General features: G+C 41.7%; 1 protein-coding gene across 3 annotated transcripts in view; it reads left to right on the forward strand.

Moving 5' to 3' along the window:
* atg4c (autophagy related 4C, cysteine peptidase) overlaps positions 1–15,451 on the forward strand; it is a 117,458-nt gene that overhangs the window by 10,507 nt on the left and 91,500 nt on the right. Inside the window, exon 2 of one of the 3 annotated variants that reach the window (XM_028810935.2) lies at positions 8,290–8,407. The exons of 1 other annotated variant lie outside the window; for it this stretch is intronic. The gene's annotated coding sequence lies outside the window, so the exon portion shown is untranslated. The remainder of the gene's footprint in view (positions 1–8,289; positions 8,408–15,451) is intronic. One more of the 3 variants, XM_051932738.1, reaches the window with a different exon arrangement.

Below are 15,451 nucleotides of genomic sequence, written 5' to 3' on the forward strand. Positions count from 1 at the left end.
CGTATAACTGCCCGTGAGTGAATATTGTTTCTTTCTCTCTAATAAATAAATCGACTTTTTCTAATGTTTGTCCCTGTGATTTGTTAATTGTCATAGCAAAAGCTATTCTAACAGGGAAACTGTAAGCGTTTTAATACGAATGGCATATCAAGATCTCCTTTGATGTCTAATGTTATCCCCTGAAGATGTACTACATTACCTTTCTTGTCGCCTGTTAAAATTTTGCACGTCAGAATTGTTTTCCCAATTTTGAATACCGTGATCCCTCGCTATATCGCGCTTCGCCTTTCACGGCTTCACTCTATCGCGGATTTTATATGTAAGCATATTTAAATATATATCGCGGATTTTTTGCTGGTTCGCGGATTTCTGCGGACAATGGGTCTTTTAATTTCTGGTACATGCTTCCTCAGTTGGTTTGCCCAGTTGATTTCATACAAGGTACGTATTGGCAGATGGCTGAGAAGCTACCCAGCTTACTTTCTCTCTCTCTCTCTCTTGCGCTGACTTTCTGTGATCCTGATGTAGGGGGTGTGAGCAGGGGGGCTGTTCGCAGACCTAGACGATACGGACGCTCATCTAAAAATGCTGAAAGATTATCTTCACGTTGCTACTTTCTGTGTGCAGCTGCTTTGTGAAGCGACATGCTGCACGGTGCTTCGCATACTTAAAAGCTCGAAGGGCACGTATTGATTTTTGACTGAAAAACAAACTCTCTCTCTCTCTCTCTCTCTCTCTCTCTCCCTCCCTCCTCCTGACGGAGGGGGTGTGAGCTGCCACCTTCAACAGCTTTGTGCCGCGGTGCTTCGCATACTTAAAAGCCAAACAGCCCTATTGATTTGTTTGCTCCTTTGAAGAGGAAGATATGTTTGCATTCTTTTAATTGTGAGACTGAACTGTCATCTCTGTCTTGTCATGGAGCACAGTTTAAACTTTTGAAAAAGAGACAAATGTTTGTTTGCAGTGTTTGAATAACGTTCCTGTCTCTCTACAACCTTCTGTGTTTCTGCGCAAATGTGTGACCCAAGCATGACAATATAAAAATAACCATATAAACATATGGTTTCTACTTCGCGGATTTTCTTATTTCGCGGGTGGCTCTGGAACGCAACCACCGCGATGGAGGAGGGATTACTGTACAACTAATCTTGACCTATTGCATAGCCCATCACTCAGAAATAAATTATGCAATAACATTACGATACATCCTTCTTTCAACAGTAATTTGGCTGGTGGAAGACCAGACGGTGTTAACGCTCGTAGATATTCCACAGGATATTGTAAGTTGATGTTTTCATCTTCTGCAACATCACCACCAACTGTTTCAGCATAGTCTATTGATACACATTTAACCAATTTGCCAATTTGATCGTAAAAATTTATAAGAGCTGAGAGTTCAGGAACTATGTCTGACAAAAGCATTCACACGATTGAGAGGTGAGAGGACCGTGGGCTGTGGGCCGTTAACCTGAAATGGTTGAGAGGAGGACGGGACTTGAAAAAATCTCTTGGCAGTAGTCTTGTCTCATCTCAAGATTTTCTTTAATAACAGAGAGATGTTTCTTATCTGTTCTTACTTTCTGATGGCTTCTAAAGCTGCAGGCTATGCATACATTACAGTACATCTGCTAAAACAAACACCTACAGTGACTTGCAGATGACTAGGAAAATACCAGCAGTCTAGCCATTCCTAGAGAGAAAATCCAGGTGTTGTGGTGCACTCGATGAAATCTTGTCTGATTTCGCAGGACACCCTTTTTCTTAATTGAGTCCTCCTCGGAAAATGTATTATCTTTCATAGAATTCAGTAAAGCATGTAACTTCACTTCCTGTTGAGCTAGTTTTGTAACGTCACATTTTCAATTGGTAGGTTATATTTTAATTATGACTTTAAATTTATCCATTGTGAATGTTTGTTCCATGTGCTCTGCTGTAAACTGGTGGCTCATCTAGGGCTGTTTCCAGTTTTGAGCTTGGTGTTCCTGAATTCAGAGATCTCAAAACAACTAGAGTTCGTTATACTTTACGTGTATTTCTTGGGACCCTAAAACATCTGGTCGGGGCTCCTACTGGTGAACTGGACAAAGTGGGTACTAAAGATGAATGGGGACTTGTCACACATGCATATGATCTGTGTATGCATGGTTTATTCATAATTAATGCAGGTAGGGCCTGGTTCTGTTTCTACAATATGTTTTGGCATTATATCACTAACCACATTTCTCAACTGAACTTAAAATCATCTTTTATTTATTTATTTTTTTGCTCCTGTAGCCGCGATTTAAAGTTCTTTCTGTGTGGGAGTGATGAAAAGCATGGCTTTATCCTTCAAAAAGCAGATGGGAGCTACCTTTAAATGACCAGTCCTCATCCGAAAATGTATAAAAAATAATCGACAGTAGAAATATATGTCCACAAATATTTATTGACCTTACCAATAATGTTGAATAATCATTTTAACTCTATTTTGCAGTCTTGACTAATTGCATACCTTATCCGCATATTGTAGATAGATAGATACTTTATTAATCCCAAGGGGAAATTCACAATTGTACATACCCCAGAAATGGTGGGGAAAAGACAACACACTCAAACATTAAGGAAAAGTAGCCTTGAGCTTGAGTTTTAATGATGTTTTAACTTCTTGAACCCACCAGCTGTCAAGGCGCAGAAGAGTTTCTAGTACAACAGGGAAAACCGGCAGAGAGACTCTTAAGCTCTGGCACAGTGAGTTGATTTGAAGAAAAGGACCAAAGGCTGAGCAGCTTGATGAATTCTAATACAATGGCACTCCAATCATAAATCATTGTTATAGAAAGGCAGCCATTAGAATGTAGTGACTGCTGTTTTTATTTTCTTACTGATGTATTGCCTATACCGGGGTCTCCAACTCTAGTCCTGGAGAGCTACTGTGGCTGCAGGTTTTCAATCTAACTCTTTTCTTAATTAGTGACCAGTTTTTGCTGCTAATTAACTATTTCCCTTTATTTTAATTGACTTTTGTTGAGACTGTGACCGCTGAATTGATTCTTTTTTCCTTAAGCGGCACCTAAACATAAATTTGAAGTGAGCCAACAGATGACCATCTAAGTTGGGACCTCAAACTCCAACCAACTTCACTTAATCCAGTTTCTTAATTTGAAGTCAATTACCATTGCTAATTAAACCTGTTATTTAATTCCATGGCGCTCATTCTGCCATGGCAGATATTTCCAAAACTGTTGTTTTTCTTTTTTAAGAGCGCTGGCTGTCAAAATGTTTTGTGGATCTGAGCAGATCAACATTACTGTGGCCTTTCTTTATTTTTAGTTATTACGTGATGGATGCAGATTGTTGTTTATGTGTTGGTACATTTGGTGTCCTAATATTGTTTGGTTGCTAATTAAGGAAAAAAGAAATAATTAAGGGGTCTGAATCTTAAGATGTGCATCAATTAAAATTAAGGCAAAGAGTTATTAATTAGCAGCAAAATCTGGTCACTAATTAAGAAAAGGGTTAGAATGAAAAACTGCAGCCACAGTAGCTCTCCAGGACTGGAGTCGGAGACCCCTGGCTTATACGGATCCATCCAGTAAATGTTGCCATTGCTCTAAGCATCTTTTTTTTTTTTTTTTTGTCCCAGCTTCAATCTGTGAAATTGTAGCAAGTTCTTGGTCATATTAGTGAATCTTGCGCTTAACCATCACATTGTTTAGATATTTACACTTGAAAAGGACTTTTTGTTACAGTTGAAAAATGATTCTCACATAGTACCTGCATTTATTTTCTACTACAGTCAAAGTAAAAAGTATTTGAACCCCTAGGAATTACCTATATTTATATCTAATTCCCATATAAAACATGGTTGTATCTTCATGTCAGTCACAATAATGAACAAACACAGTCTCCTATAACTAAAGATACACAGATTTTCAGAGAATTTTTGACCATATTGAATAAATCATCCAAACTGAAGGTTGGAAAAAGTAAGTGAACCCTAAGCTAATGACTTTTTAAAAAGCCCATTACAGTCAGAATTTCGCACACCTGGAGTCCATTTAATGAAACGAGTTCAGAGGTGTGGCCCAGAATGACTTTGATTGATAAAAAACACTATAAAGTTTGAGTTTGAGCTTTTGACAAGAAGCATATCCGGATGGGAATCGTGCCTCACAGAGAAGAGCTGTCTGAAGAGCTACGATCGAGAATTGTTCATCTACATAAGGCTGGAAAGGGTTACAGAGTCATCTCAAAGATTTTAGATATTCATCAGTCTACTGTTAGGCAAGTTGTCTATAAATGGAGACAATTTGGTATTGTGGCTACTCTGCCTAGAAGTGGGCGCCCTGCCAAGATGACCCCAAGAGCACAACACACAGTCAGCAATGAGGTAAAGAAGAACCCTAGAGTGACAGCAAAGGACTTGAAGAAGTCATTAGAACTGGCTAACATCAATGTTTTGTGTATAGTTGACTCATGAACAGAGAACAAGAAAGGAGTCCATGGCAGGACACCAAGAAGGGAAGCCAATGCTATCAAAAAAGAACACTGCTGAACGCCTGAAGTTTGCAAAAGAGCACTTGGACACTCCACAACGGTACTGGAAAAATGTTTTGTGGAGTGATGAAACCAAAATGAAACTATTGTGAATTTCCCCCTGGGATTAATAAAGTATCTATCTATCTATCTATCTATCTATCTATCTATCTATCTATCTATCTATCTATCTATCTATCTATCTATCTATCTATCTATCTATCTATCTATCTATCTATCTATCTATCTATTATATAGTGCCTTTCATATCTATCTATCTATCTATCTATCTATCTATCTATCTATCTATCTATCTATCTATCTATCTATCTATCTATCTATCTATCAGGAACAAGCAGAACTTCATTTGGCATAAAAAGAGCACTGCATATCAACATCATCCCTACAATGCAATAGTTTATTTTTGTATAACCCAAAATCACACAGGAAGTGCCGCAATGGGCTTTAACAGGCCCTGCCTCTTGACAGCCCCCCAGCCTTGACTCTCTAAGAAGAAAAGGAAAAACTCCCAAAAAAAACCTAGTAGGGAAAAATGGAAGAAACCTTGGGAAAGGCAGTTCAAAGAGAGACCCCTTTCCAGGTAGGTTGGGTGTGCAGTGGGTGTCAAAAGAAGGGGGTCAATACAATACAATGCAGTACAGTACACAGAACAGAACAAATCCTCAATACAGTATAAAATTAAAAAAAATTTTTTAGAAGTAAAAAAAAAAAATTTTTTTTAGAAGTATGGAGCAGAATTTAACAGTAGATGATATCACATAATAAGAGTTGGATATTTTTAGAGTCCTGGAGACCTCATCCATCAAGCTGCCTCCCCCATTTGGCTATTCCACGGCTGAAACAGTGCTGGGCCAGCCAATCTGATGGAAGGACCCCTCTATCCCATGATTCCTGCGATCCTCCATCAGGGATGACTTTACCTTAGGTAGGCAAAACAAAAAAAAACCTACAGTAAAGTATGGTGGAGGGAACATCCTGATTTGGGCCTGCTTTGCTGCATCAGGGCCTGGACAGCTTGCCATCATTGAGGGGAAAATGAATTTATCAACAAATTCTCCAGGATAATATGAGGGTGTCTGTCCATCAACTTAAGCTCAGAAGTGGCTGGGTGATGCAACAGGACAATGACTCTAAATATCGCAGCAAATCCACAGCACAATGGCTTCAGAAGAACAAACTCCGCCTTTTGGAGTGACCCAGTCAGAGCCCAGATCTCAATCCTATTGAGATGCTGTGGAATGACTTGAAGAGAGCCATACACAGAAGACAACCAAAGAATATGGAAGAGTTAAGGCAGTTCTGCAGGGAAGAATGGGCTCATATTGCCCCCGCATGAGGTGCAGGTCTGATCTGCAGTTACAGGAAGCGCCTGGTTGAGGTCATTGCTGCCAAAGGAGGGTCAACCAGTTATTAAATCCCAAGGTTCACTTACTTTTTCCACTACCACTGTGAACATTGACTGCATTTGTAAAATAAAGACATCTATCTATCTATCTATCTATCTATCTATCTATCTATCTATCTATCTATCTATCTATCTATCTATCTATTATATAGTGCCTTTCCTATCTATCTATCTATCTATCTATCTATCTATCTATCTATCTATCTATCTATCTATCTATCTATCTATCTATCTATCTATCTATCTATCTATCTATCTATCTATCTATCTATCTATCTATCTATCTATCTATCTATCTATCTATCTATCTATCTATCTATCTATCTATCTATCTATCTATCTATCTATCTAACCCATAATTTACACACAAGCAGGAGAGAAGGTATAGGGTCTTGTTCTAAAAACAGATGCCTCTTGTTTTTAAGATTAGGCACCCTGTGACTATGCGGGTTCTCCACGCTCCCATCTTGGGCACCCTGTGACTATGCGGGTTCTCCACGCTCCCATCTTGCTTTTTGGGAGCCCTTGAACCCTGCATTTGGTGGTAGCGGTGGGATGAGCTGGCAGTGGGGTCAGAAGACGAGACTGAGCAGCAAGCGGGATTGGTGCCAGACTTTTAAAGAACCCATGGACCCAAGCCGGAGGAGGACATTTTTAAAGGAGCATTTTTTATGGACATTTATTTATCGATTGTCTTTTAAAAGTTCTTATTCTTTTATGTCCCGGTTTTTAAAGGGGGGCTTGGGTTGGTTTTATTGTGGGGTTATTTTTAGTGCTTTTATTGTTTTAGTGTAGTGTAGTTGTAGTGTGGCCGAGCTGTGGACCTGGGCTGCCAGTTGCACTGGGTAGGCAGTGACATGGAGCCTTCCCATGCAGCTGGTGGCTTATGGGGGGGGTGGAATGTGGTATAGCGAGTCAACAGCTCCCGTTAAAAAGGCCACTTTTAAAATAAGTAATCGCCGTACTCGCGGCTTAGAAAGGGGGCGTGGTGGTGTGTGGTCGAAGTGGTTCCTGATGAGTTTGTGATGTGGGCGTTTCTCGCCTAATTGCACAGGTGAGAAATAGTCCGCATCCGTAATTGTTCCCAGGAGCTACTGATTGCCACAGCTACCACATCCTCTTCATAAATAGAAACACAAGTCGGCTAGGGGGAGAAGAAAAAGAGAGAAAGAAAAAGAAACAGAGGTTGCAGGAAGCAGAGATGAGAGAGAGCGCCGGTGTGGGCGAGCGAGAGAGCACGCGAGTGTGTGCTTGCAGGCAGGCAGCTGGACAGTGAGCCCAAGCAGCGGTGTTTGGCCGACACTCAGTGGGGCAGAAGGAAGCAGTCGCTCCAGCTGAGCGAACAAGGAGCTGGAATGTCTGGTGATGAAGGACGGCTGGCCGCGTAAGGCTGGGAAGGCAGCGGGAGTCGGGACTTGGGACAGTGTGAGACCCCTGGTCGTTGGGGGATCCCAAGTCGCTGTTTGGTGGAGCCTACCGGAGCCAGGGATCGGAGAGGCGAACCGACCAGCAGTAGAGTGGAGAGAATGCCAGCTGCAGGTAGAGCGACTCCCCTGTTGAGAAGCCCAGACGGGAGAAGAATGGGAGCCGCCAGGTAAAAAGACACCGGGATTTGTGTTGTTAAGGACTGCTTCCAGCATTGTTTTAACCTCGTTGTTTTTAAAAGACCTTTTTCTATTGGATTTTAAACTCCACATCACTACAGTTTTATGGATTATTTATTTAAAGATTTCAATGCACTGCACTCATTTATTTGAACATTGTTTTGTTTTATTGATTTTTAATAAAAGCACATTTGTACACCATCCCCTTGCTCTATTTGTTATGCCTCACTGCTGAGCTCATCAGTAACATTACCGACAGTGACGGGTTCAAGGCTCCCCGAACGCAAGATGGGAGCATGGAGTGAACCCGCATCATCACACACCCTTACAATATTTTAAGATTAGGCACCTACTCTAAATTTTTAAGATTAGGGACCCTTGTGTACCTGGCCTTACTTCCATGAACCTTAAGTTCAGGGTTTGTGGTAGGGGTAGGCCAGTCTAAAACAAATAACAAGAAGGAGATGGCGTCCGCTTTTTGAATAAGACCCAAGGTTTACTCTTGTATTCTTGCATTATAGCCAAGGTTTACTCTTGTATTCATGCATTATAGGTCACTGTAGTTTTCTAATTCCTCTTTAATGTCTGCTGTATTTTGTCTAGGGTTGCTTCCCTGGCTGGAATTCAAATGCCATTTTTATGTCTTTCGTGTTTATTTTTGACACCTTTGTTTATGTCACTGTTGCTGGTCATTTAGTTTCTATGTACCTATGTATCTTCTTCCATGTTTGGTGTATTTTGTAGGTGGTTTCTCAAGAGGCGGGGCCACCAGCCCATCCCTGTCATGGGACTTCCCTCAGTCCTATAAAGGCCGAGGAAAACCCACAGTCCTTTGCTGTTCATTGTAAATGTGCTGGCGTTGGTGAGTGCTTATTGCGATTTACTGTATTTATTTGACCTTTTGCTCAAAGTTTCTTAACCATTCTTTGCATTTCACATATTTGGATTATGGTTTTCCTTTGGGATTGTCTATTTTAAAGGCATTGCCTTCTGCGCCTTTTGTCTTGTGCTCCTCAGGGCTTATTTATACAAAAATGCTATGTGGCACAAAAATAAGTCTTTTCAATTTTAATGATTGTTCTTTGCCCTTTTTGGTGACTAGCTGGGTTATGACTGTTCCCCTCTCTGTTAGGCATTTTGGGATTTATTGTAGTAATAATCATAATATTAAAAAAAATAATACTGAGTTCATAGCAATGCCAAAAGTGCCCGCTTCCCCTCCTCTCTCTGGGTGGTAGGCGCTACCCTCCCGGGCGCCGGCTGGGACACGCTCATTGAGTTGCCTTCCCCCTGTCGGCCAGCGGGGAGAAAACCCGGGCACCTACCTGTCTGCTTTGGCGACGCGGTTCAATGACCCGGTGGCGCCTCCCCTCCCCGCCTGGGGCAGGGTTGAGGTTGACTCCGGGCACCCGGAACCCAGCTGCTGGGGATGCACAAACCAGTGTGTTTCTTTGTACCGGTCCCACGCCCGGATAAATGGGGAGGGTTACGTCAGGAAGGGCATCTGGTGTAAAATTTTGCCAAATCAATATGCGGACAACAATACAAATTTCTATACCTGATTGGTCGAGCCCCGGGTTAACAACGACTGCCACCAGTGCTGTTAGCCAACACGGTGCTGGCAAAAATTGGGCTACTGCTGGCCGAAGAAGAGGGGGGAGATGTGTCCGGAGGCAGGAGGAGAGGAGGAATGTAAAGAGAGTAGAGGTGGGCGGTATGACCAAAATTCTATATCACGGTATTTTTCTAAATTCTGCCGGTTTCACGGTATTAGACGGTATTTTTTTTCCCCATGCATGAGTGGATGTTAACCACATTTTCCACTGCAATTACTGCAGTAGACTGGCTAAGAATAACCTATTAGACTGTTATGAGAATTGTACATCGTACAAAAAGACATTTTAATGTGCACACAAGTATTAATCCAGGTTTGCATGGCCCCATAAAGTGACAGTTTTCAAGGGGGTGGCACTAAAGAGAAGGCATCACATTGCATGACAGATGCAGTCAAAATATAGAACCTTTAATTGAACAAATTTTGCAAAAGCTTAAACTATGATTTTGACAACATATTTTCAACCATCCAAAGAGGCATTTAGACTTAGTAAAATATCTAGAGGTGTTTGTCAAAAGTTGGATTGCACTGAACACGTCTTAGAAAAGGAATAAATGGTAAATATTTTTTGTAAACCAACTACACTTTCTGTTAATGTTAACAATCTCTGTCCACTGACACGTTTAAGTGACTTTTTAAACAATTTTACCATCATTAAACTGCATAATATTTAAACTAATAAATAATAACAATAAAATACATAATAGTATTACTGATAGCTGCACCATTACTTCAAGGCTTCAAGCCCAGGTGCATTACACAGTATTCACCAAATTAAAATAAAATAAAACAAGTGCAACTTGGTGATGACATCTTACCAACTGTACCATCATTTAGGCAAACTGCATTAATATGGACCTTGCTTCAAGCTAAGCTATATACATAAATAATAAAAACTGCAACTTGCATTTATAATGCTGTTTGTGGTATAGCCCTATGGAAGCGCATTAGGGCCACTGTGAAGAAAAAAAAATATGGACACAGAAGAAAAAAACAAACTATATGTCGAGAATAAATTCGACATGTTGACTATGTCAAGATTAAAGTCGACATTTCCACTTTATTCTCATAGTTTATTTTATAATTAAAGTAGAATGTTGTAAACTAAACTTCATCCTAAAATCAATGTTTAATTTACTAGATTTTCTCAAACCCCGTCACAAGTTAATGCAGCACATCAAATACTTTGTGTTAAGTGTTCCCTGACCCAGTCGTTAATCACTATGCTTCTTAAACTGACTTCCTCTGCACGAAGAGCAGGCGCCTGCAGCAATCACCGCACAGATAAACGTCTTTGTGAAATTAAAACTAGTTATTAACTTAGCCGACGGAGTGTTCAGAACTTTAAAAATATCTTCGTTATACATGTTTAATTATGCCATCCATTCAGAGTTGCGCCCATCTCTGAACAAGTCGCCAGCACATAGCAGAATCAATACAAGCAAAACATACACTAGCAAGAAACAAAAACAAGTACAACTTGGCTTGCAGTGTTATCCAGTAGTATAGAAACAGTATTTACACATCTGACCTTTTAAAACCAAAGTATCTCCAGGAAACGGACGTGATTCCTTTTTTTTTCGGCAAAAGTTCTTCTGTGTCATTATGTTCAACTTTATCGTCAGCTTATTTTCGGAATGCTCTCTGTCCATTTTCACCGCGCGGCATACCTATGCTACCGCCCACTATATGGTGGTGTAGCAGTGAAAAAGAGCCCTAGTGCAACAAATCTTTGTTTAGCGGTGTAGCAGTGAAAAAGGTCCCCACTTGAACAGTTTCCCGCTGCGCCACGTTCCAAACGTCGTTTAGGCAATTTAAACCGGTGTTTCGGTATAAGAAAAATCCATATCATAAAAAAAATTAAAAACGGTTTTCGGTATGAACCGGTATACCGCCCAGCACTAAAAGAGAGTGGAACTGAGGGTAGGGACTTTGAATGTTGGCAGTTTGACTGGTAAGGGGAGAGAGTTAGCAGATATGATGGAGAGAAGGAAGGTTGATATATTGTGCGTGCAAGAGACTAAATGGAAGGGGAGTAAGGCCAGGTGGATTCAAATTGTTCTGTCATGGTGTGGATGGAAGGAGAAGTGGAGTAGGAGTTATTCTGAAGGAACAGTATGTCAAGAGTGTTTTGGAGGTGAAAAGAGTGTCAGGCAGAGTAATGATTATGAAGCTGGAAATTGGAGGTGTGATGATGAATGTTGTTAGTGCATATGCACCGCAAGTTGGGTGTGCAGTGGGTGAGAAAGAAGATTTTTGGAGTGAGTTGGATGAAGTGATGAACAGTGTACCCAAGGGACAGAAAGTGATGATTGGAGCAGATTTCAATGGACATGTTGGTGAAGGGAACAGAGGAGATGAGGAGGTGATGGGTAGGTATGGTGTCAAGGAGAGGAATGATGAAGATCAGAGGATAATGGATTTTGCCAAACGGATGGGCATGGCTGTGGTGAATACGTATTTTAAGAAGAGGGAGGAACATAGGGTGACGTACAAGAGTGGAGGAAGATGCACACAGGTAGACTACATCCTATGCAGAAGAGCTGATCTGAAGGAGATTGAAGACTGCAAAGTGTAGTTAAGCAGCATAGGATGGTGGTCTGTAGGATGACGTTGGAGATCAAGAAGAGGAAGAGAGTGAGGGCAGAGTCAAGGATCAAATGGTGGAAGTCGAAAAAGGAAGACTACAAGGTTGAGTTTAGGGAGGAAGTGAGACAGGCACTGGGTGGCAGTGAAAAGTCACCAGACAGCTGGGAAACTACAGCAGATATAGTAAGGGTGACAGCAAGAAGGGTGCTTGGCGTGACATCTGGAAAGAGGAAGGAGGAAAAGGAAACCTGGTGGTGGAATGAGGAAATACAGGAGAGTATACAGAGGAAGAGGATGGCAAAGAAGAAGTGGGATAGTCAGAGAGATGCAGAAAGTAGACAAGAGTACAAGGAGATAAGGCGCAAGGTGAAGAGAGAGGTAGCGAAGGCTAAAGAAAAGGCGTATGATGAGTTATATGAGAGGTTGGACACTAAGGAGGGAGAAAAGGACCGGTGGGCTAGACAGAGTGACCGAGCTGGGAAAGATGTGCAGCAGGTTAGTGTGATACAGGATAAAGATGGAAATGTTCTCACAAGCAAGGAGAGTATGTTGAGCAGATGGAAAAAGTACTTTGAGAGGCTGATGAATGAAGAGAATGAGAGAGAGAAGAGGTTGGATGATGTGGAGATAATGAATCAGGAAGTGCAATGGATTAGCAAGGAGGAAGTAAGGACAGCTATGAAGAGGATGAAAAATGGAAAGACCGTTGGTCCAGATGGCAGACCTATGGAAGCATGGAGGTGTTTAGGAGAGATGGCAGTGGAGTTTTTAACATGATTGTTTAATGGAATCTTGGAAATTGAGGGGATGCCTGAGGAGTGGAGAAGAAGTGTACTGGTGCCGATATTTAAGAATAAGGGGGATGTGCAGGACTGCAGTAACTACAGGGGGATAAAATTGATGAGCCACAGCATGAAGTTATGGGAAAGAGTAGTGGAAGCTCAGTTAAGAAGTGAGGTGATGATTAGTGAGCAGCAGTGTGGTTTCATGCCAAGAAAGAGCACCACAGATGCAATGCTTGCTCTGAGGATGTTGATGGAGAAGTTTAGAGAAGGCCAGAAGGAGTTGCATTGCGTCTTTGTGGACCTGGAGAAAGCATATGACAGGGTGCCTCGAGAGGAGCTGTGGTATTGTATGAGGAAGTCGGGAGTGGCAGAGAAGTACATAAGAGTTGTACAGGATATGTACGAGATAAGTGTGACAGTGGTGAGGTCTGCAGTAGGAGTGACGGATGCATTCAAGTTGGAGGTGGGATTATATCAGGGATCAGCTCTGAGCCCTGTCTTATTTGCAATGGTGATGGACAGGTTGACAGACGAGATTAGACAGGAGTCCCTGTGGACTATTATGTTTGCTGATGACATTGTGATATGTAGTGATAGTAGGGAGCAGGTTGAGGAGACCCCGGAGAGGGGGAGATATGCTCTGGAGAGGAGAGGAATGAAGGTCAGTAGGAACAAGATAGAATACATGTGTGTAAATGAGAGGGAGGTCAGTGGAATGGTGAGGATGAAGGGAGTAGAGTTGGCAAAGGTGGATGAGTTTAAATACTTGGGATCAACAGTACAGAGTAATGGGGATTGTGGAAGAGAAGTGAAAAAGAGAGTGCAAACAGGGTGGAATGGGTGGAGAAGAGTGTCAGGAGTAATTTGTGACAGACGGATATCAGCAAGAGTGAAAGGGAAGGTCTACAGGACGGTAGTGAGACCAGCTATGTTATATGGGTTGGAGACGGTGGCACTGACCAGAAAGCATGAGACAGAGCTGGAGGTGGCAGAGTTAAAGATGCTAAGATTTGCACTAGGTGTGATGGGGATGGATAGGATTAGAAATGAGGACATTAGAGTGTCAGCTCAAGTTGGACGGTTGAAAGTCAGCGAGGCGAGATTGCGTTGGTTTGGACATGTGCAGAGGAGAGATGCTGGGTATACTGGGAGAAGGATGCTAAGGAAGAGCTGCCAGGGAAGAGGAAAAGAGGAAGGCCTAAGAGAAGGTTTATGGATCTGGTGAAAGAGGACATGCAGGTGATGGGTGTAACAGAACAAGATGCAGAGGACAGAAAGATATGGAAGAAGATGATCCGCTGTGGCAACTCCTAACGGGAGCAGCTGAAAGAAGAAGAAGAGCAATGCCAAAAGTGAACATATATGCCTGCAATGTGGACTTAATTAAATTACAAATGTAAAACATAACTTAGCTGATCACACAAGTTTTGAACCCTTTAATATGATACTCCTAAATCATTTCTGGTTCAGCCCATTGATTTTATAAGTCACTAGCAAAATACCTGGGCTTTGCAGCGGAGAAGTAGTGTGTTAAAGAGGTTATGTAAACATATATATATACATATACATATATATATACATATCTACATATACATATATATACATATATATACATATATATATATATACACATATACACATCCACATATATATACATATATATATACACATATCAACATATATATACACATACATATACACACATACATACACACACACATATACATATATACATATACACATACATACATAGTGCGTTGTAACACGGGCTGTGATTGTTACATGGGAGGGAGACAACAAATCACAGCTTCCCGCTTTCTAATGGGGCCTGTGATTGGTGCTTTGACTGATGCCCAGACCCCACAGTATCTCCCCTTAGGAGAGGCGTTAGGCAAGTGTAATTGAATAGCGGTGCTGCAAGTTTAGCTTTATACCTGTTGTTAAGGTTTATTGACTGAAAGGGGCTTTCATGAAAAAAGTTAGGGCTTTGCTACAGGATACACCCTCCACAAGTTAAGGAAGTAAAAATAAAGGTATATATTTCTGTTTTATTTAAACCTTTTAAGTTTGTATGCAGGCGGTATGGTGGCGCAGTGAAAGGTGCCAGCTTCCCTGCGTGGAGTTTGAATGTTCTCCCCGTGTCTATATGGGTTTCCTCCGGATACTCTGGTTTCTTCCCACAGTCCAAAGACATGTAGGTTAGGTGCATTGGCGATTCTAAATTGTCCTTGGTGTGTGGGTGTGTGCGCCCTGCGGTGGGCTGGCACCTTGCCCAGGGTTTGTTTCCTGCATTGTGCCCTGTGTTGGCTGGGATTGGCTCTGGCAGACCCCTGTGACCCTCTGTTAGGATATAGCGGGTTGGATGATGGATGGATGGATGGAACTAAGCAATTGCAACACAAACACTGACTTAATCAGTTTTAACGTGAAAAGATGCCAACGAAAGAAGAAAAGAAGCAGGCCGCTAGGGTGGAGAAAAGAAGAGCTGCACAGAAAGCAGCAAGCGCATCAACCTCTGAGCAAATGAATGCTAAACGTACAGAGAAAGAGGAGGAAAACTATAAGTCAAGTGTATTTGTGCAGTGCGCCGTTAATGGTATAATAAATAATGGCGATACCCCTCCCTTAGTGATACAGCGGTAAGAAATCACATAGGAGAAATAACTTGGCTTTCTTTAATGATGGCTTACGCAGCTTAACAGACAAAGGAAGCCATGACAAGAACCCAGTTCGGGAGTGGGGGCCTGATGTATAGAGTCTGCCATTTTCATTGCTGCGTTGGAAAGATTTTCCGGATCAGATGACGTTCTCTCCCATCTGTCTGTCAGCTTCAAAGGTGTGCCGGGCAATGTTCCAAGGCTTTATACTCTTCCTTCATGTGTAGGCCCCCACTTAGGTGAATCATGCCATTCCAAAC

The sequence above is a fragment of the Erpetoichthys calabaricus genome, chromosome 10, assembly GCF_900747795.2.
Source record: "Erpetoichthys calabaricus chromosome 10, fErpCal1.3, whole genome shotgun sequence".
In the NCBI taxonomy this organism is placed as follows: Eukaryota; Metazoa; Chordata; class Cladistia; order Polypteriformes; family Polypteridae; genus Erpetoichthys; species Erpetoichthys calabaricus.